This window comes from Callorhinus ursinus, unplaced genomic scaffold, assembly GCF_003265705.2.
Source record: "Callorhinus ursinus isolate GAN/ISIS: 27379988/994484 unplaced genomic scaffold, GSC_fseal_2.0 scaffold2, whole genome shotgun sequence".
Taxonomy (NCBI): domain Eukaryota; kingdom Metazoa; phylum Chordata; class Mammalia; order Carnivora; family Otariidae; genus Callorhinus; species Callorhinus ursinus.
This window is the reverse complement of record NW_027397064.1, coordinates 101,102,275-101,125,442: the sequence shown is the minus strand read 5'-3', so window position 1 is coordinate 101,125,442 and position 23,168 is coordinate 101,102,275.

Below are 23,168 nucleotides of genomic sequence, written 5' to 3'. Positions count from 1 at the left end.
AGAGCAACTCGGGCAGAGTCGGGAGGCAACGCAAGTGGGACTTTTGCTGTCCTCTCCCTGTGGAGTCAGGACGCCTTGCCTCCCCAGCAGCGACATGTGACAATGCTCAGGACTACTGACAACCAAGGCGGCTCCCCAGCCTCGGGGTTCAGTTTTTACTGGGGCTCCATTATGTAGGAGTGACCGATCGCCTACGTGGCCTCTCTCAGGGTCCTGTCCAGCCCCGCTCCCGGTGTGCCCCAAACACCGTTCCCCCCAGCACACTGCTGGTGAGACCCCTGTGACCATCAGCTGTGGCCATTCTCCCCTGAAGTCACATTGTTAGACTGTCCAGTGTGCCCCAAGACTCCTGGGCTGACAAGGACACTCCTATCAGGCGGGATATCCAGCTTACTGATCACCTCTTTTGAGGCAAAGTTAAATTATTTACTACATACCACAATGTGTCTACCAAAGCCTCTCTGTTCTGGAATTCATTTTTGATTCATCTCTTTTTTAAAAAAAATATTTTATTTATTTGAGAGAGAGAGAGAGAGAGCAGGAGCAGGGGGAGGGGCAGAGGGAGAGGGAGAAAGAAGCAGGTTTCCCACCGAGCAGGGAGTTCGATGCGGGGCTCAGTCCCAGGACCCTAAGATCATGACCTGAGCCAAAGGCAGACACTTAGCTGATGAGCCACCCAGGCGCCCAGGCTTTTATCTCTTTAGCTTTATTTTTCTTTCAATTCTTTCCTGAGGTACTCTGGTTTTCCCTCCTGCTGACGTAGCTTTGCATCTCTGCCCTAATCTCTTTCATATCTACTTGAAACTTTTTTTTTTTCCTAAGAAGCTATGTTGTCTTTAATTTCTTTAATATGAAGCACTGTTTATCTGATTTCTCCTTTACTCTCTGCTCCCTGGGGATCCTCTGGGTGGGATTCCTCTTCTGCTACGCATTCACTTGTCTGTGCTTACGCTACCGCCTTCTGGTCACTGTTCAGTATTGAGTGGGAAGTGGTCTGTCCCTTTATCACCCTCAGAGCTTTTAGACATCGTGACTTGATTTTTTTCCCTCCAATTCTTTTTATTGTGGCAAAATTGACCATCTTAACCTTTTTTTTTATTTATTTAGAGAGAGAGTGAGAGCGGGTTGGGGGAGGGTGCAGAGGGAGAGGGAGAGAGAGAATCTTAAGCAGGCTCCTCGCCCAGTGTGGAGCCAGACTCGAGGCTCGATCTCACACCCTGAGGTCATAACCTGAACCAAAATCAAGAGTGGGATGCTTAACGGATAGCGGCGCCAAGCATCCCCCATCTTAACCATTTTTAAGAATACAGTTCATTGGTATTAAATACATTTATAATGTTGTACATTCATCCCCCACCATCCATCTCCAGAGCTTTTTATCTTATGAAACTGACACTCTGCCCCATTACATAATAACTCCCCATCCTTCCTCTCCCAGACCCTGGCAGCCACCATTTGACTTCTGTCTCCACGATTCTGACCACTCTAAGTACCTCCTATAAGTGCAGGCATACAGTATTTGTTTTATTACGTCTGGCTCATTTCACTTACCATAATGTCCTCAAGTTGCAACCATGTTGTGGCACGTGTCTGATTTTCTTTCCTTTTTAAGGCTGAATAACATTCCATTATACATATACACCGTATTTCACTTATCCACTCATCTGTTGATGGAAGCTTGGGCTGCTTCCACCTTTTGGCTCCTGTGAATAACACTGCTGTGAAAACAGGTGTGCAAATACCTCTTTGAGCCCCTGCTTCCCGTGCTTTTGGATACATACCAGAAGTGAGAGTGCTGGATCATGTGTAGTTCTACCTTTAATTATTTGAGGACCCTCCAAACTGTTTTCCACAGCGGCTGTACCAGTTTGCATTCCCACTAACAGTGCACAAGAGATCCAATTTCCCCAGATTCTCACCAATACTAGTGATTCTCTGTTTTATCTTTTACTGGTAGCCATCCTAGTGGGTGTGTGGTGGTACCTCATTGTGGTTTGGGTTTGCATTTCCCTGATGATGAGTGATGCTGAGCATCCCTCCATGTGTCTGTTGGCCATTCCTATGTCTTCTTTGGCGAAATGCCTGTTCAAGTGTTTTGCCCACTTTTAAATTATTTGTTGTTGTTGTTGTTGTTGTTGAGTTTGGGAATTCTTTATATCCTCAGGACATTAATCCCTTATTAGATACATGACTTGCAAATAGTTTCTCCCATTCTGTGGGTCACCTTTTCATTCTGTTGCTCTTGTCTTTTGATGCATACACTTTTAAAATTTTCGTGAATTCCAATTTGTTTATTTTTTTCTTGTGTTGCCTGTGCCTTTGGTGTCATCTCCAAGAGGTCATCGCCAAGAGCAATGTCGTGAAGCTTTCACCATATGTTTTCTTCGCAAGGTTTTCTGGTTTTAGGTCTTTGACCCATTTGGGGTTAATTTTTGAGTGTGGTGTTCCATACGGGTCCACCTTCATTCTCTAGCCTGTGGATAGGGTGCCAGCACTGGTGGCGCTGCAGAAGGGGGTGGGGGGCAGCCAGGAGAATCCAGGGCCAGGTCTGCCTCCTCCCCTCCGTGTTGTCTCCCCGGGAGTTGAGCAGGATGTTGGTGTGAGCATCTCCCTCCCGCTCCCACCAGGATCCCTCAACCCTGAGCTGGAGGCTGATCGGGGATGACTGAGGTGGTCATCCCTGGGGTCACAGACACCCACTGCTTCTCAGTCCCTGCCCCCCAGGTTCTACTACAGCATCTGGTGATGGGAAACCTCCTCCTCCTGAAGCCACTGCTACTCTCTCTCCTGTTCTTCCCCTTCTCTCTTCCATCCCGTCTCCCTGCTTCCTTCCCTCTGTCTCCAGAGATCCAGAAGCTATGGGGGGCAGTGGTTAGGGACAGTGGTGCCAGCAGCCTCGCTAGAACCCTGACTTTGTCATGTGCAAGTTGTCTGACGTTGGGCACACTAACGAGCCTCCTGCTCATCGAGTCATCATTATCAGGACCAAACGAGAGAAAATGTACCAAGGGCCTGATACATATCTGGCACATAGTGCATGATGCATAAACAGTAACTATTATTATTAGTATTATTATCATCAGTTTATTGGCTGACTGAGGCCCACTGTTTGATTCCTGGTTTCTTTTTTTTTTAATTTTTTTATTGTTATGTTAATCACCATACATTATACCATTAGTTTTTGATGTAGTGTTCCATGATTCATTGTTTGTGCATAACACCCAGTGCTCTATGCAGAATGTGACTTCTTTAATACCCATCACCAGGCTAACCCATCCCCCACACCCCTCCCCTCTAGAACCCTCAGTTTGTTTTTCAGAATCCATCATCTCTCATGGTTCGTCTCCCCCTCCGACTTACTCCCCTTCACTCTTCCCCTCCTGCTATCTTCTTCTTCTTTTTTTCTTAACATATATTGCATTATTTGTTTCAGAAGTACAGATCTGTGATTCAACAGTCTTGCACAATTCACAGCACTCACCATAGCACATACCCTCCCCAGTGTCTACCACCCAGCCACCCCCCCCTTCCCTCCACCCCCACCACTCCAGCAACATTCAGTTTGTTTCCTGAGATTAAGAATTCCTCATATCAGTGAGGTCATATGATACATGTCTTTCTCTGATTGACTTATTTCACTCAGCATAACAGCCTCCAGTTCCATCCACATCGTTGCAAATGGTAAGATCTCATTCCTTTTGATGGCTGCATAATATTCCATTGGGTATATATACCACATCTTCTTTATCCATTCATCTGTCGATGGACATCTTGGCTCTTTCCACAGTTTGGCTATTGTGGACATTGCTGCTATAAACATTGGGGTGCACGTACCCCTTCGGATCCCTACATTTGTATCTTTGTGGTAAATACCCAGTAGTGCAATTGCTGGATCGTATGGAAGCTCTATTTTCAACTGTTTCAGGAACCTCCATACTGTTTTCCAGAGGGGTTGCACCAGCTTGCATTCCCACCAACAGTGTAAGAGGGTTCCCCTTTCCTGACTTGTTAATTTTCGCCATTCTGACTGGTGTGAGGTAGTATCTCATTGAGGTTTTGATTTGGATTTCCCTGATGCCGAGTGATGTTGAGCACTTTTTCATGTGTCTCTTGGCCATTTGGATGTCTTCTTTGGAAAAATGTCTGTTCATGTCTTCTGCCCACTTCTTGATTGGATTATTTGTTCTTTGGGTGTTGAGTTTGATAAGTTCTTTATAGATTGCGGATACTAGCCCTTTATCTGATATGTCATTTGCAAATGTTTTCTCCCATTCTGTCAGTTGTCTGTTGGTTTTGTGGACTGTTTCTTTTGCTGTGCAAAAGCTTTTTATCTTGATGAAATCCCAATAGTTCATTTTTGCCCTCGCTTCCCTTGCCTTTGGCGATGTTTCTAGGAAGAAGGTGCTGCGGCTGAGGTTGAAGAGGTTGCTACCTGTGTTCTCCTTTAGGATTTTGATGGACTCCTGTCTCACGTTTAGGTCTTTCAAGCATTTGGAGTCTATTTATGTGTGTGGTGTAAGGAAATGGTCCAGTTTCATTCTTCTGCATGTGGCTGTCCAATTTTCCCAACACCATTTGTTGAAGAGACTGTCTTTTTTCCTTTGGACATTCTTTCCTGCTTTGTCAAAGATTAGTTGACCATAGAGTTGAGGGTCCATTTCTGGGCTATTCTGTTCCATTGATCTATGTGTCTGTTTTTGTGCCAGTACCATACTGTCTTGATGATGACAGCTTTGTAATAGAGCTGGAAGTCCGGAATTGTGATGCTGCCAGCTTTGCTTTTCTTGATTCCTGGTTTCTAACGAGCTGGTTTATTCTGTCCTCAGCTTTTGCCCGGACATAAGCTGGCTAAGGCCAGTGACCCTGCCACACCCACCCCAGGCACCCCCTCCATGTGGGCCTGCAGAGCCCCTCCCAGCCAGAGCCCCATCCCTGAGCCCCAAGCTCCCGGGGACAGGCTCCTGTTGCTACAGCAGCTGCTCCTCCTCAGAAGGACTGCAGCCTCTGGCAGGATACCCTTCCCAGTTTCTGCCTTCTCAACAGGACAGTCAGTGTGGTGCTGCGCAGACTCCAGGCTCCAGGTGAGGGGCAGACGACTCCTGGCCTGGGCACGAAGAACCCCGATGTAAACAGGTCCCTGAGCCTGGTCTGCTTGGACCAAATGCCATCCCTGTGGAGGCAGCACTTGAGGCCCATCTCAGCCTCCCTCCCACATGAGCCTGACCTGGGGCCTCTGGCCTGAACAGCCCCGAGAGCCCGTGTCCTGGAGTGGCATGATGGATGAAGCTACAGCAGCCTGAAATCTGACCGAGAGCTGGGCAGACTCCAGGGAGCCCCTGGGGGCCACTGAGGGGTGGCCAGGAGGAGCAAACAACTGGCCGCACATCTGCAGAGGGCACAGCACTGCCAGTTCCCGGCTGGTGGGAGCTCTAACAGGTCCCTGGTACATGCCTGTCCCCCCTGTCCGGAGCCACCTCACTCACTCAAGCTTGCCAGGTCCTGCAGGGAAAGAACATTCCTGCCATCAGCTCACTTTTTTCCTCCGCAGGGGGCCAGGAAGGGTCGTAGGAGTCACTGAGCCCACCTGTGACTCAACCCCTCCCATCACCTCCATCCTAACCTATCTAGTGGCCATAATGAACCCATTTCACAAAGTGAGAGGCTAAGAAATGCACCCAGGCTGTACCTGCCACACAGCCGGGCTGTGGCCCCAGCCAGGTGCCCAAGGACCCAAACAGACTCGTCACACCTCGGGTCCTTGCCCATTGCCACTTGGGTTCTGGCTGGCTGACATCTCCACTGCGTACACAGGCTTAGGGTCACGGCACTTCTAGGGGCCCCTGAAAATGTTTTAAGTTTAATGTATTTTAAATCAGAGTAAAAAAGGTAATAATAATGAATATATACTAGTGAATCCAACCTGGATTCTATTTGCATTTCTACCAATGCAGTCTTAAAATACAATGTTTTCTTTCTTCTTTCTTTCTTTCTTTCTTCCTTCCTTTCTTCCTTTTCTTTCTTTCTTTCTTTCTTTCTTTCTTTCTTTCTTTCTTTCTTTCTTTCTTTCCTCTTTCTTTCTTTCTTTTTCTTTCTTTCTTTCTTCTTAGAAAGGGAGAGAAAGAGCTTGTGAGAGTGGGGAGAGGCTAGAGGCAGAGAGAGAATCTTAAGCAGGTTCCACCCCCAGCGAGTAGCTGACACAGGACTCCATCTCATGACCCTGACATCATGACCTGAGCTGAAATCAAGGGTAAGACTTGATTAAGACTCAGCTTAACCAACTGAGCCACCCAGGTGCCCCAATGTTTGCTATTTAAATTAACTGGGGTTCATGAAAGTCATGATTCAGCCCTGGTCTTAATGGCCAAACTTCACTGAACCCCTCACCACTGTGGAGAGCTCTCACTCAAGCCCTTTGCCCCAGGCCCCAGCCTCAGAACGGACTAATTAGAGCCCTGGTGGCCTGGGTGGCCAGTTCTGGCCCTGCAGCTCCCATCCTGGCAGGAGGCAGTTCAGATGGTCTGATGATGGAGTGGGAGAGAGAGAGGTTTGAAATGGGAGACCCAGCATCAGCTTTAGGTGTGTCCTTCCTCCTCAGGTTTGGAGATGTTCTGGAGTGTTTAAAATGCTCACCAAAGATCAGTTAAGATAAAGGACTGAGGAATTTTCTGGAAAGAACTGACCCTAGAGGGAGAGAGAGCATCATACCCTAGGTTGGTTGAGGACCATAGCCTGACAGGTAGGAGAGGAGAAGTGAGAGGCAGTGGCTCTCTGTCACCCCACTTGTGTATGTCCCAGTCTATCCCTCCTGTGTGGTGCTTACCTGAGAGAGTGGTCAGCCGTGATCCACTGACAGAGGAACCCACAGTGGACCTCAGTCGGTGTGCCTTGGTGGGCTGGAGCACAACCCCCCATGTGGCCGTGGGGGCTGACATCCTATTGAGATGTCCCCGTGGACATTACTGTGTTGGAAGATGGGGTGGTCCCCCTCACACTTTACTTCTATCCCAGACCCAGATGTCTAATCAGAGAGCTGCCTGGGGATACTGAAATTCTGGTTACCAGGCCGGCCCCATACGTGGGACACTTGCTGCCCGGGCTATCTCATCTTCATAAGCCCAGTGCCCCGGAGCAGGCACACTGTTCCTCCCATTTCTCTGGGGAGGACCGTGCCCGTCAGAGAAATGAAGTGCTGGATCCAGAGGCCACGACCGGCCAGACACAGCCAGGATGCCAGCAGGCCTGCTGCCAGCACCTGGGAGAGGAGCATGTCTGTGGGAGTCGGGCCATCCCGGAGGCGGCAGGGGCACTGGCACCGACCGGGCCCTCACCCGGACCTGGGTGTGAACCCCACCTTGGGCGTTTGCCGGCTGTGTGACCTGGAGACTCGTCCTCCTGAGTCTCAGTACTCTTATCTGTAAAATGGGGATAATCCATCCCAAATGTTGGGGAGAGGTGGTGAGGACGGCACCTGCCAGAAGGCATGTTCCTAAGACGTGGCTGTCATCTCTCCCGCAGGGAGCTTTTCTTCCCTCCTGGCTCCTCCTCATTCTCTTCCATCCATGCTCCTTCCCAGGTTCGCCCTTGTGCGAACTGTGTTTCGCTCAGAACACACCTTCCCCCAGCTCTGCCTGTGCCCCCGTTCTGGCTTCTCTCCTCAGGCCGCTCAGCCGGAGGGTGGAGGCTGCTTTTAACAGAAACTGGGGACGCACCAAGAAACTCGAATAAGGGGGCTTGAAAAATAATTCCCTCCACCCTGACATCATTTCCTTATTTTGTGTGTGGGGGGGAACTGTGGTCTGCTCTCATCTCAATCCCACCAGCAAGTGGCCCTTTGGTGCTGCTAGAGCAGGACAAGGGATCCACCCTGAGCAGCCTGCAGCGCAGCCTGAGAACCCCTTGCCCACAGGCCAGTGGCGCTGTCAACAGAGTTCTGGCTGGTTTGCTAAAAGGAGAAAAGATAGAATTGCATTTGCTCTCCACAACTTGCTTTGGCTTCTGTTTTCCTCAGAGATCTTGCTGATGCTGCCAAGCTGGGTCCTGGGATCAGAGTGGTGGCAAGAGGAGAGACGAAATGCACAGTTGCATTAAATTATAGTAAAAGACTGCATTGCAGAAAGACCAGGGATCCAGAGATCTTTGCTCTGACCTTGACCCTGGGGGCAGAGTGCCCTGGGCAATGAAGAGCTGCAGCCTCGGAGTCAGACAGACACAGGGCCAAATCCCAGCTCTGTCACTTACTGGCTAAGCAACTCTAGGCAAACTACTTAACTTCTCTGAGCCTCCAAATCCCCTCCTCCTGAGCTTATGATGATACGTAAATGAAATATTGAAGGTCCTGTAGCACAGAAGAACACGTGCTACCATCTTGGGTGGTATCCATGATGCATTACTCTCTTGGCCTCCCTTCCAAAATCTCCCCCAAATCCTGGCACCCACACTATGGACGGAAGGCCTGGGCACGCTGCCGCCCTCTAGCGGCAGGGCATAGCAACTGTAAAGATGAACATTTCACGTGGTCTTGTTCCAAAACCTGAACAAGATCTGAACAATTGTATGTGTATCAAAAAGCTGTGCTTTCTTACTGGACCTAAGAATGCTGTACAGCGGGGTGCCAGGGTAGTTCAGTCGGTTACGCCACTGCCTTCGGCTCGGGTCACCATCTCAGTGTCCTGGGGTAGAGCTCTAGGGCTTCCTGCCCAGTAGGGAGTCTGCTTCTCTCTCTCTCTCTCTCCCCCGCTCTGCCCCTCCCCACTTCTCATTCTCTCTCTCTCCCTCAAATAAATAAATAAAATCTTAAAAAAAAGAATTTTGTACACCATATCTGCACGAAGAAAATATTGTATTTTCCTCTGAACAACAATTTTTAAAACATTTGCAATATGTGCACGTTCACAAGTTCTTAAAATCAATTTTATTCCCCCCAAATATTTTCATGTAAAATCAGTGGGCTGTTATGCCCTCGTGCTTCTTACATACTGGAAAATCCAGTTGCTTCCTGTGCGTCATCTGGAGCCCACATAGCACCCTGGCTAAGTCACTCCATCTTGTAGAGGCCATGCCAACGACAGCTGTTGTTAGCCGGAATAAAGCGGGGGTGAAGCGTGGGGGTCTCTGACAGCAACATCTCCTGTCTGTGGTCCTCCCCACGTGTCCCACCTTTTGGAAAGTCTGTCTTGGGCCACGACCAGGTGCTGAGGCAGCAATAACTCTCCCCCAGCACGCTCCCTGCCGCGCGGGTCATAGCTCACCCTTCCTGCCTCCCTCCTCGCTGGGATTTAGAGCCCTACTCATCATCTGGCTGAAGTGTCAAGGATTTCCTTTCCTGGAGGAAATTAACTTGCATTTTACACTTTACACCCATAGAAATTTAATCATCCGCCATCCCCAGTCTGTCCTGTGTGACAGAGAGAGATGGCTGCTGGCCTCACTGCTCTATGAAATACAGCCTTCCCTGTCAGTCCAGGAGGAGCGGGAGAGGGGGGCTTTGGGCACCCACAGAGAGCGGGTCCTTCTAAGCATGCCTCTGAGTACAAGGCTGAGGATTTGATCCCCTAGTAGGAAATTTAGAGGTGGCAGGCGTGATGAAGAGAAGAGAAGTCTAGGATGCAGATGCTGGAGGGCCACAGGGCAACTGCAGGGGACCCCCAGTGTCCCTTCCTCTTCACACCTCAGGAGACAGGGGGATTAAGGCTGTGGCCGAACCCTGCTCCACGAGCTGGTGACTTTGGACACGTCACTTAATCTCACTGTGCTTCTGATACAACAATATGGTGTGGTTGAAAGCATTAAATGAGTTAATACACTGCACACAATAAGCACTCAAAAACCTCGAGTTATTACTGTTATTAAAGACCTTGTCATCTCTCCCCAGACAAATGCCACAGCCTCCCTGGGCTGGCCCTGCATCCTGCCTCCCTGGTATGGCCATTTCCTGCCCAGCCACTGGGACTCTTTCTAAAGGAACTGTCTGGGGGCACCTAGGTGGCTCAGTCGGTTAAGCGGCTGCCTTCGGCTCAGGTCATGACCCAGGGTCCTGGGCTTGAGTCCCGCAACGGGCTCCCTGCTCAACGGGGAGCCTGCTTCTCCCTTTCCTCTGCCCCTCCTCCTGCTTGTGTTTGCTTTCTCTCTTTCTCACATAAATAAATAAAATATTTTTTTAAAAAAGGAACTGTCCAGTCACATCTCCCCATCCCTCACTGCCTCCCACCAGCTTCATCTCCTGCCCCTTGCCTCTCCCCACCTCATGCTCAGGGCTGGCCAGACTCCCAGCACCGCTCTGCAGGCTGTGTGACTCCAAGTGAGTCTCTGCTCACGCTGTTGCCTCCCAGCCTCTCTCTGATTGCACATTCTTGCTCTGGTGTTGCCTCTCCTAAGAGGAAATGTCACCCTCAGGTGCCCTGAGTTCCACCCCGCTCTCCTCCATGTGGCCTAAGTGTGACCCTCTCACAGCCCAGATCACACCGCAGGATGGCCCTTGCTTGCAGGTCTCTCCCGTCTCCTCCCCTGGCCCGTGAACTGTTCCGAGACAGGATCGAGGTTTGCCTTCATTCCAGTGTTTGGAGGGCAGAGGCCCAGGTCCTGTGCAGGGGAGAGGGATTCAGGAAGTAGTACTTGAACTAACACTTGTCACATTCATGTGAGCCGAGCTCGGGGCCACAGGCTCTGAACTCAACTGGATGCAAACACCCTGGGACAGGGTAGTGGCATTACCTCTTCGGCAGTTCTTAATCAAGGCAGAATGTTAGGGCCACAATGCAAGCAGACATTTCAACCCCTCCCTGGAGCGCAGGGCTCACACTATGGACCTAGCAGTGGGAGCGGGGACCCTGATCCAACCACGCTGCAGGGTTAAGCATGGAGGCCCCAAGCACCAACGACGTGGCCCCTCTGTGATGCAGCTCGAGCTCACAACTGTCACTTGCCCTGAATACAGACCTCTCTCCCCAGGCCTCAAGGCCTCGAGGTGTCGTTCACCCCTACTGCCCCACCCTCCTGGATGGCCAGCATCACTCCTCACCTAAGGGAAGTGTCCCCTCCCTGAGGAAGGTCATACACATTCCCACATCTTTGCCTGGAGTGACTTGCCCTTATCCATCGCTCTACCTGTCCTCAAGGCCCAGGTTAGGAGAGAGGGAGAGAAACTGAGGCAGAGGTAGATCTTTATTACTCACCTATTAGTGCCAGGCCCCTCGTGAGGCACTTTACACCTGGTCCCTGGAGCCATTTGCACCCCGATCCACCCACCTGGAGAGACCTTGAGTTTGAGCCATTGGTGACCGGTGATTCCCTCTCAACCAGTGCTGTCCAGACCAAATAGGATGCCAGCTATAAATGTCACACCACTTTCTAGCAGTCGTTGTTTCAAAAGTACAAAGGAGGGACGCCTGGGTGGCTCAGATGGTTAAGCGTCTGCCTTCGGCTCAGGTCATGATCCCAGAGTCCTGGGATCGAGTCCCACATCGGACTCCTGGCTCAGCAAGGAGCCTGCTTCTCCCTCTCCCTCTGCCTCTCTCCCTGCTCACACTCTTTCTCTCTCTCTGTATCTCTGTGCCTCAGATGAATAAATAAAATCTTTAAAAAAAAAAGTACAAAGGAACTGGTAAAATTAGCTTCAGTAACATGTGTTATTTAGCTGAGCGTATCCAAAAGATGATCATTTCAACATGCGAGCAACATTAACCGTTGTTCATGAAATCTTTTTCATTGTTTATACTAAGTCCTTGGAATCCGGTGTGTCTTACCCCTGGAGCTCGTCTCTGTGCGGACCAGCCATAGCTCAAGGGCTCCGCAGGTGGCCTTGGCAAGTGGCCGCCGCACGCACTGAACCGTGCAGAGCTAGGCTTCCCGAAGTTCCGCTGGGTGCACGACATCCTCTTTGGAGTTTCAACCTCCTGCACCTGCGTCACACGGCTGCTTTGGGTGATGTAAGAGCGTTCGACAGTGTCAGCTGCTGGGGGACACGTGTGTGTCTGTGTGCACACGTGCAGGTGTGTGCTGCTACCGTTGCCCTTGTCAGGTGAACTGCTTTTTAAAATGCCGTTTTCCGGGCCCAACAGACGCGTATTGCATGCCCGCTACATGTGCGCCGGGCGCTGTTCTGTGCGCTGGGGTCACAGCAGTGAGCCAGACGGACACACTCCCCACCTCTGAGGAGGGCATGACACTGCCTGTTTGTAAACCCACAGATCTACTCGCTTGCCTCCTCCCTGCCGGATGTGCTCTAAGCTCCTGGGAGGTTCCAGGCCTTGACTGGGGAGGAGATTCCGAGAGGATTTGAGAAGCTCTGGTTCCCTCCGCGGCCTTCCTGACTGTAATGTGGAGGCAGGTGCACTAGGTGGCGGTATCGGGCCACACTCAGCTTTCCACTCCAGCCCGTCTTCACGCCAGACCTCCAGACTTTCGAGCTCTGCCAGAGCTCAGACTTCCCAGGACCCCCAAGACTATCTGACACCTCAGATCCCCATATCCCAGAATCCCACATCCCTAAGTTCCAGACCCCTCAGACCCTTTGGCTTCCCAAACGCTAGATTCCCAAATCTCAAACCACCCCAGAGCCCAGACCTTTAAGACTCTCACCCTCAGACAGCCTGGGGGTCCATAACTTCGAACCCCCTCCCCCCCGAATCCTCAGACTCACATCTTCCAGACCCCTAGTGATGTAGGAAAGACGTTATTAGGGTTCGAAGCCGATGGCCAAGAAAGAATTCTTGAGACGTCTTTGGTGCAAAAAGGTGATTTTATTAAAGCATGGAGACAGGACCCGTGGGTAGAAAGAGATGCACCGGGGTCATGAGGAGTGGCCCATTATGTGCTTTCAAGATGGGAGGGGGTTAGGGATAGGCTAAGTCTCTCAGGAATTTTGGAAGGTGTCCAGGACCTTGAGGGGGCTAGCTATTATTGGGAAAAGGTCATTTATTACCATCTAATAAAACCTTAGGCATGAGACCCTTCAGATGTATATCGGTGGGTCATATGCTTGGGGGGTTTAGAGATAAAGGAAGTTTCCAAAGGAATTTTTATACGTTAAAGTAGATTTACGAGATCCTGGTGGGGGGGTGGTGGGGGTCAGGCTAGGATTGCCTTTTGCCCTTAGCAAAGTATTAACATCGAGGCAGTTGAGTCCCTAGAGGAATGTCACTCTGCCTGTTTGAAGGACTTGTCAATGGCTGTAGGTAGTAAGGAAATTTAATAATTTTTCTTCTGCCTTTGTTTCTTACATCACCTAGCACCTCCAGCATTCCCAAACCCTGATCCTCAGACCCTGCCTCAATGCCTCTTAGGCCCTCCTCACTCCCCACATCCTCAGACCCCTAGACTCTACAAACCCCAACCAACTGCCTGCTGTCTTTAGACCCTTCTGGACTCCATAGACTCCAGTTTCCTGAGAACTATCAGACACCCCCCCAAGACCTCTCCCCATCTCCTAGTCCCACTAGACCTTCACTCTCCTACCAACAGCTGTAGGACCCCCAGTCTGCAACCCTCCCCAAACCTAGCAGATCCCCAGGTTCCCACACCAAGATTCAGGTGCCCTGCTGCCACTTCCCACCAGAGGCTCTCTCAGGCAGCTTTGTCCTGGGCTAGTGGGTGCTGACCACCCCCTGCACTGGGACATGACGCCTCTCCCTTGACTTAGTGAGGGCCGCACACCCTAGGCACGAATGCCACAGCTGGGAGGGAGCCCGTCTTGCAGAGATGGGCAAATCGAGACCGGCAGAAGGAAAGAGGCTTGCTCAAGGCCCCCAGCATGTGAGTAGATGGAAACCAGACCCCCAGTTCCTGGCTCCCGCAGTGCCTGGCACAGCGTCCGTAGTCAGCAAATGCTGACCACTATTATTACTATTACCCACGCAGTTTAGCCGCCCATTTCCTGGCCCCACCCGAGCTGACCTTTCCAAGGCCCAGTGCAGGACCATTCTATCTTCCTGGGACTGAACAAGCAGAACACCTCCCAATTTAGCAACATCTGCAAATTTAATTAACAAGCTGTGTATCTTCCCGGCCCAGCGATTAATAAAGGTGTCAGGCAGAACAAGACTCACACAGCTCCCTGCAGTGCCCTGAAAATGCCCCTCCTTCCACACGAGGGACCTGGCCATTCATCAGAGCGATGGGGCAAAATGTACTTGAACAGACCAGAGAAAGGGAGGGGAGAGAGAGAGAAAGCAGGGAGCTACGCAGCATCACCCCCCAGGCACCTTGCCCGCGTTCAGTGGTTGTGTGATCGGGCACTGAACACTTCCTGTGTGCCCAGCACTGTGTCGTGCTGACACTCGACAAACAGCACCCGGATGGTTATCCCACCGGACTTGTGAGCTGCAAGGGGACAAATGCAGTGCGCAGGCCCAAGTCATCTTTTCCAATATTGGAATTAATCAGACAAACGCCCCCATTCTGGGGAGAACGAGCAGTTAACCCGTGGGTGTGCTGCCTTCTGGAGCTGGGGGAGCTTTTCAGTGAGGAGGCAAGGAAACCACCACCTTGGTGCTTGGTGGCGCCTTCTTGCCAGTCCGAGTAAGTTGGAGCTTTGCGGCTACAATCACTCCCTGCCACCCTCCCACAATCTCTGAAGGATTCTGGTTTCTCTGGAAGCTGCTTGGGGGAATAGCTCCAGGACAGTTGCCGTCAGCACCGTTTATGATCAAAGCTAGGACAGCATTCGAGCATTTGGTCTCCTAGACATGCAAAGATGAAAACAGACCCACCTAGCCCAGCACGTGCCTTTTACAGGTGAGGAAACTGAGGCACAAAGAGGTGACTTGTCTCAGTGAGCAGCACAGCCAGGACCGGATGTCTCCCTAGATTCTCTCTACCGTACGAAACTGCACCCCTCAGCCTCATTATACTACCCTACCTGCACCCTGACCCCCTACCTGGGAATAACCTTCTACCCCAGGCTTCTCATCCAGACACACACACACCCTGTGGGGGCCCAAATGAGTGAGACACCCTGGGTTGGACACACGCACACGCATGCACACACACGCACACACTCAGGTTGATTGAAAGAAAAACCCCAAAGCATCCACCACTCACCTTGTTCTGCAGATTTTCTCATCCTCGTGGTCTCCTCAAACCCGCACCAGCCTCCACCTTCTCCAAATTCTCCACTTGTGGCTTTGTTTCTCAGGACACCGAGAAGAGAGCAATTGGAGGGAAACAGATTCGCCACTACCAAAGGTCACCTGGCTGGCCAGATCCTCCACTTTTGCTGCCGTTAAAGTGGCTGTGCTGTCTGGACCCCCATCTAAGACCCTCCCTCTCTACCCCCACCACAGGGTCTGCCGTTCCCCCCACTTCCCTCCTACCTGCTGGCAGCACCGTCTGGTCTCCTCTGCTGGTCCTCCTCATCTCCCAGCTTGAGGGAGTTCTTTTAGGGCTCAGTTCGGATGCATCTCTTTTCTCCCCTCCGGTGAGCTTTTCACGTCCGCTCATGCAGTCGGTGGCTTTTCATGTGGTCCATGAACTGACGGCTCCCAGATTTATGTCTCCAGGCTAGTGTCTCCTTGGACTAGAGATGAGTAAATATCCGTCCTTATGGGACTTCTTCTCTTGGATGTTTATAGAAACCCCTCAAATTTAGCAGGGTCTCAGAACAAACTCTCGCTGCTCCCAGCCCTAGTCAACCTGCTTTCCACCATCCCCATTGGCTGTGGTGACCAGGGCCATGCTGCTCTGGCCACCTTTACACGGGTACAGCCGGACAACATCTAGTGTTGTCCGTGCCTCTAGTCCACACGGGGTAGGAGGTGTTGGCAAAACTGCTCAGCATCCGAGCTTGAACCCCCTCGAAGCGTGGGGGGAGTTAATACCCACAGGGCCACCCTTGTCCGGTGGGGGCAGAAGTGGCTGGATGGGTCCTCCCTCCTTCATGCCCAGGCATTGGTTCTGAGATGCATCTCACGATGCTCTTCGGGACGTCTCAGACCGAAGCGCCGGTCACTGTGGGTGGTCAACTTGATAGTTCGTTGGCTGATAATTGATAATCATTGATGATTCTGGCATTGGCTCTCCTTACCTTCCAGCTTTCTTCCCTGCTGCCTGCACCAGCTGTTGTCTCCAGATCTGCTCTCGGGGAGCCAAGGTTAAGGCCCAGGAAGAGTCGCTGCTCACACCCCCCTCGAGAAGGGACTGCTGCTCACCCATGAGCAGCGTGTCTACCTGACAGATGTTAGCTCTGTCAGTTTTTGAGCCGAAGTCACACTGCTCTGGGGTGGCCCCAGCAATGACTGACTGAGCATCATCAGGGCCTGGCCCTGTCCCCCAAGGCAGGTCTCCTGTGCTGGGCACGCTTTGCTCTGGCACCCACTGCTGGGCAGGCACAGGCGGGGGGTCTTACATCCTGGTCTGAAGCTCCTCTGTGCACCCTGCGTCTTCCCCCTCCTTTCATAGGCGAGAGCCCTCCCCTTACCACCCTCCCCAAACTTCTGTGCCCTCCCTTCCTCTTAGTGTCTGCTTCCCGGACACTCCAACCTGAGACACAGTTTGACAAGGAGCTGAGGAAGAGTGAGGACCCCAGCCAACTGGGCCGAGCGGGGAGAGTTTAGACTTGGGGGGGGTAACGGAAGATAACATTTCACACCCTCATATTCTTACAGGGCATCCTTCAGCTGTGCCTGGGGAGGTGGAGGCCAGATTCTGAGCAGCTGGGGTTTGAGAGTGTTGAGGAGAAACAGGGGGTGGGAGGGAGCCAGGCAGGGCACCTGTGCTGCCCCGGAGGCAGAGCAGGGCACGTGCACAAGCTGTGTCTGGGTGGCGCCTTGGGGTGCAGAACCGCTTCTCCTGTCTTCCAGGAGAACAGACCCTTGTAGTGGGACCTGCCTGATGGGCTGGCGGGGGGCCCGGGGGGGACTCGGTCCAGGTGTCTGTCTGCAGGAGGCTGTGTGCTTCTCCGGGGACTGTCTGTGGGTAAAACGGGCTCATGGACCTCCCAATATGGTTTTACTAAATGCCAGCTTTTTGTGCCAGCCGGCGCAGGGCGTGGTGGGGAGGGAAAAGCTTCCGTGCCAAGGAGCACCCAGCCCGGGGCGACAGATACATGAACATAGAGGTGCTTTGCTGTGCTCAAGGCAGATGCCATATCCTGGGACCGCAAAGGCAAAAGGAGGAGATCTGAGAGGTGGTGACGCTTGCCCTAAGTCCTGAGGACGAGCAGCAGTGGGGGGTGGGCAGGAACACGAGAAGGGGGGCACGGCATGCCAGGGTCGGGCTGGGGTGGAGTGGGCAGGGGGAGGCCAGACTGGAGGCAGAGTCTAGGCTTGGTGGTGGGCAGGAGGGGTGGCTGAAGTCACCTGGAAAGCCTGGAGGCTGAGAAATGTTCAGATTTGCGCCTGGGAGGCTGGCGCCAGCAGCTTTTGCAGAATGGAGAGGGTTTAACTAGGCAGGAAGGCAGGCAGGAGAGGAGTGGGGAAACCCAGATCCAGGCCAAGACAGAGGGAAAGCAGAGGAGGGCCTGGGGGGGGCTGGGGGGGCTCCTTTCCTGGCTTGGGTTTCTCCAAACACAGGCGGATGGGAGACTTCTGTCCTCCTCGATCCTCACAGAGGAGGAAGGGCAGGGAGGAAGCAAGACCGAGCAGCCCTCAGCGTTAGAATTCATCACTATCCTTTTTGGTTAGAAATCGATGGCGGGAAGTGGCTGGGAGAAGTAAGATTTAGCCTTCCAAACTGGCAGCGAGGAAGGAAGGGACCAGAAGCACTTCCACCAGCTCATTTGCATTTCAAACAGCCAGTTTGTTTTATCTGCTAATTAGCATACTCACCCTCTGCTGAAACCGAGTCCATTAAAGGAGACTCTGCTCCAGGCCCAGCTCCTCCTTCAAATATTTTTAATGTGCATGATTAATACACTTGCCCAGCGCTGCCTGGGACTGTGTTGGGGGTCAGGGGGCAGGTAAATGAAAGAAAGTGGCTGCACTGGGTGCTGACTGGCTGATTAATCACGGCCTCTTTTCTATAAATCATGGCAGATGGCAGGAGCCGGCTGCGGGTACTCGTGGGGAATGAAGTACTGTAGGCAGGACTGGAATAGGGGTCGGAGGAGACCCCGGAAGGAAGGCCCTGTTTGTGTCTCCGTAGACCTTGGGCCCCACCCTCTCTGTACTGCGAGGTGACTTCCAAGTTCAAGGGAGGCTGTGCCTGCTGGAAGAACAGGAAATTTCATCTTCCTCTCGGATTTTTCAGGATCTAGGACAGCATCAATTTTAGACATGCCTCATTTTGGGGTGGGGGGGGGTTGGGCACAGAGCAGTATTTGTATTTCCCAACCCCATTTTCCAGATAGGAATGTGAGGCTCAGCGAGGTCAAGGATCACCCCTGGGGCAATCTCCCGGGCCAATCACACACCAAAGCCTGCCCCTTGCCCACCCGCCTTCTGCCCTTTCGAGGGACGACCCATCCATCCAATGCCCAGAAGTGTAGGTCCTGAGCATTGCCTTGGCTGTCCCCTCCCCCAGGGCATTGGCCCTGCACAGTCAGCCTCCCTCTGAATTTCCTGGCGTCCAGCTCAGATGTCCCTCCCTGGGGGCCATTCCAGGCTTCCCTCCTTCCAGAGACAAGTGCTCCCCCTCAGGTCCCCAGGGGCTCTTGTCCACAGTTTCTAAAGTGTGTATGAAGTGGTGTTTTACTAGTCTCTTGACTTGTCCTTCTTTCCAGGGATGATGGGTTCCCTGGAGACAGGACCCATGCCCGCAGCTCTGACGCAGCCCCACGGCGACGCACAATGTCAGGTTCTGGGGTGGGGAGACGGATTTGTACGCAGTCCTCTTAGCCAAGCTAACACCGCAGTTTCTGGAAGTCCCTTCGCTGCATAGTTCCGATTCTCGTGGGCCCCAAGAGAGAGATTGCACACAGTGAGAAGGTGGAAGGTGAGAAGCAGGTGTGTATGTTGGACACGCAGAAGGCAGTGCAGGGCACTCACGATTGTGGCTGATCTGCAGAGGAGGGATTTGGTGCCGGGGCAGCCAGACCCTTCTTGAGCCTTCTTGACTCCTGGTTTGAGTGTGTGGTTAGCTCCATGAAGAAGACACCTGCTTCTCTGGCAGGTCACGCCATCGTCAAAGATGTAGGCTCAGAGGCAGGGACCCATGGACTCGAGGTCAGGTCCTCCCTCTTGGGCTCCAGCTCGGCATGTCCAGTCCTGCGTGTGCTTGCTGCCCCTGCTCAAGCCATCTTCCATTCCCCGGGGCCTGCCCTGCGGGCTCTGAGCCCCAGACACAGCAGCCATAGCCCCGCTTAGGCCAGCCTGCTCCCACAGCCGCAGGGGAAAGCTGGTGTAGACATCTTCAGAGAAACGAAACTGCAAAGGCCGAAGAGCTGGGGTCGGATGAGCTTGGTGCTTGCAGAAGGCCTGGCTGGCCGAAGCAGAACGAGCAAGGGGAGACCAGTAAAGGGGACTCCAGGGAGGCAGGTGGGGCTGGGTCCCACCAGCCTTGTGGCTGGAGAAAGATGCTAGAAGGGACACGGCGATGATGCCCGTTTTGGAGAACCCCCTTGCCCATTGTGCGGACCATGCTCTGTCAGGGGACAGGAGCACAGGCAGATGGATCAGAAAGATCAGGATGGCTGCTCTGGGCCAGAGGCAGTGGCTGGGACCCAGGGGTGACGCGAGCCGGCACAGAAGGACACAGGTTGAGGTAATGGTGACAGGTCCTGCTAGCGGCACCGATGTGAGGGAAGAGGGCTGAGCCAGGACAGCCCCAGCATATGGCTTGCTCTCTGGGTTGGCGGCGATTCTGCAGATGGAGATGGGAATCTGGTCGGGGGGAGAGGTGTGGGGGTGGTAACAAAGTCATGTTAGGTTCCAGATGCCAATTTGACATCCACGTGGGGTGCGGGGAGGGCCGACGGGAAAGCATCGTCTGCTCATAGGACGGATGGTATTTAAAGCCCCCAAGATGGATGAGAGAGTGATGGGAGGGGGTGGGGAGGTTGAGCCCAGGGCTCCCCAACATTTAGGGGTCAAGGAGGCAGGAGGAACCAGCAAAGAGATCCAAAGGGAATAGCCAGCAAGACAGAGGGGGGGAATTAGGGAAGCGAGGGTGAGGGGTTTGCTCTGTATCTAATGGCACAGAGTCTGGAGTAGTATGAGAGTAAGAATCGATTGTTAGAAACCTGTGGCCTGGGGGTTCCCACGACTCCCTAAGTGATGAGAGGGGCTCACTGTGCCTAGGCTGTTTGTACAACAACGTGGCTTATGCGGAACACCTGCTTTCCTCTTTCTGGGGAGGCTGGAATTTGGGGATGCGCCAGGTGGAGGTGCCCACATGAGCAGGGCCCGGTAAAAAAACCCCAGCACTGAGACTCTACAGAGCTTCCCTGGTGGACAGCATGTCAAATACGGTGTCGTAATTTGCTGCAGGGGGAAGTAAGCACATCCAGGAGAGGTTCTAGGAAGCCTGTCTGGTTTCCTCTGGACCTCACCCCATGCACCTTCTCCTTTTGTTGATTTGTTCTGGACCCTTTGGCCGTCAAATAAAAAAATCTTAGCCTGGGTATGCTGAGTTCTACCAGTGAATCGTCTAACCTGAGGAGGGTGTCTTGGGAACCCCAACAAAAATGGGTTAAGAATAATATACTATTATATTTTTAAAAAGAAAAACTTCGACCCGGGACTTTCTTTGCAGAACCATTGTGTTTTCTCAAGCTGGAGAAGCAAATTTATTTCTCAGGCATGGCTTCTTGGTCCCCCCGCCAGAATATTCCCCATGGTTTCTTGTCCAGGTCCCAGTGTTTCCCATCCTGTCAAGCGCAGATCCGCCACCCTCCTCCAGGAAGCCGGCCCTGAATGCTCCGCCACTCTCTCACTTGATACCCAGGCTCTGTTTCATCCTTGGCTGCTCGGTTAAATCCCAGAATTCCTGAAGTTGCACAGTCCAGCCACTGGTGCCTTGAATCTCTCCAGCTGTATGTCTCTGGCAAGGCCCTTGTCAGAGCCCTTGTCTCCCTCAGGCTGGGGTGAGGGTCAAGTGACACAACAGCAGGATCCCCTCTGGAAGTGTCCACTGTGACCTGGGACCCTGCCGGGCCTCGTTTTCTCCTCTGTGAGGTGCAGAGCATGGGTGAACGGCTGGAAGTGGGTGGAGGGCTTCGCAGCCTCTGGGATGAAATTGAGGGCCGGGGCTGGGAAGCCCCGGGGGCGCCGGGAGCCAGACCGCACCCCCTGCCACTGACATGCACCCGCCGCAGGCCACTGATGCTGCGCAGGACAAGTCGGCTCTCACCAGGGGGCGCTGGTGAGCTGGTGCAAGACCTCGTGTCCCCACCCCTCCCGGTTCTGTGGGACCCTTCTATTGGATTAGAAACCATTCTCTCGGGATCCAATTTCAAACAGGCTTCGGAAAAGTCACTTGGAGACATTCACTGTAGCTTTAACTTTGGCTTTCAGAACCACACTGAGACTCTGGGAAGGTTCCAGGGCTGACCTTGAACCCCAGCTGAGCCAGAGCAGAAAGAACAATTTTGGTGAAAGATTTAGTGAGCTTTTGGGACTGGGGGTGCTCAGCACGAGGTGAGGGTGACTTCGCCTCCCTTTCCTTCTTGCTGGCGAGGGGTGGCACATCTTGGGGAAACGGGGGAGGGGAGGAAGCGGGTACCTGCCCAGGTCTGCAGCGGGGCCTGGGCCTTTCCTCAGAATTCCCCACACTGTGGCAGGTGCTCCTTTGAGGTGAGAAGTCAGACCCTGAGGCCAAGCTTCACATTGTGCCAACCCAGGACCCTCGGGGCAGGTGGTGCTTGGGCCTGGCTCCTGGCTGGCACTGGATAGCAAAAGAGTCCTCTGCAGGGCCAGGTCGGTCACCTGAGGCCGGCAGCGGCCACCGCCCTTCCTGGGAGAGATGCCAGTTTCACGGACTCCTTCGTCAGACCCAAGCCCACCCACCCCCTGAGGGGCCTGGGCTCAAGGCTCAGGGAGAGCAAAGGACCTTATTCCCCTAAGAACTCATCATTTCCCCAAGGATGGCAGCACTTTGCATCCTCAGCAGAGAGAGCCCTGGGGTGTCTGGAGGGGGTGGAGGATTGATGGCCCCAGATGAGCAGCGTTGGGGGTAGGGGGAAGAAGTTGTTAGACAGAGGAGACAGGGTTGAGTGTTTGGGGCACTGAGTCACAGAGAGAAGGATGGGGAGCAGAGGAAAGAAGGGGCTTGTTGGTCATGGTGCCAGAGTTTAGACTTGATGTGCTAAAAATAGGGAACCATAGTAGCTTCTTGAGTGAGGGAGTGGCAGGGCCGGGGCTGAGGTTGGGGAGGAGCAAAAAGGAGATGGGTGATTGATGCAAGTCTGCACGCATCCGTGACGGATCTTTAACCCACAAAGCCCCCTGGTTCCAGTTCATTTACTAAATTAACCTTAGGAGCTGGCATCAAAAATCACATTTTCAAATGACGTGAGAAAATGCCCACAGTGTAATGCTGAGTGAAAAACGAAGAAGCCGTGGAGCTACATTATAATCCCGATTTTGTGTGAGAAGTCCATGTGTCTGCTTTGGTCAGGACACAACTGGCTTGGATGGCTTTATGATGAAGACTTATTTATGGTGTTTTTCATTTTCTCTTTCTGTGCCCGAATATCTTCCTTCACCTCCTGGGAGGATTTCTGCCTCAGCCCCCCTGCCCCTTGGGTAAGAGGAACTAGCTTCTGATTACCGGTGATTTACTTAGCCTCTGGATTTCAGGGCCCTTCCGAGGCCATCAGGAGGGAACAGGGTAGAGCATGTGGCAGGGAGAAGTGGGGTTTGGGAGGGGCTCCTCTCAGACAACGGGGAGATTCTGGGCCTGGATAGGGGGAGGTCAGGGGATCCAGAGGCCCCAGGGAAGGCCGCAGACATCAGTGGTCACATCAGGGAACCTCTAAGGAATGTTCCTAAAGGTGCCAGTTTCCAAACCCATGGAGATCCCCACATCGAAGAGAGACGCACATGCAGACCCGGTGACTCTCTGGGGTCACTTATGTGGACAAACATTAAGTGACAGGTGACTCGGGGCTTGACAGCTCAGAATCTACGTTGGGCTGAGTGACAGCCCAAAGTGACATGCTGTTTCCTGCAGACCCAAGGTGGCAGGCAGAGGGGTTTCCCCATCATACATACTGAAAAAAGAAAAGCAGAAAAGAAAAGGAAAAAAGAACTGTCTGGAGGGAATATACCAACTCTTACCAGCAACTCTCTCTGCAGGTG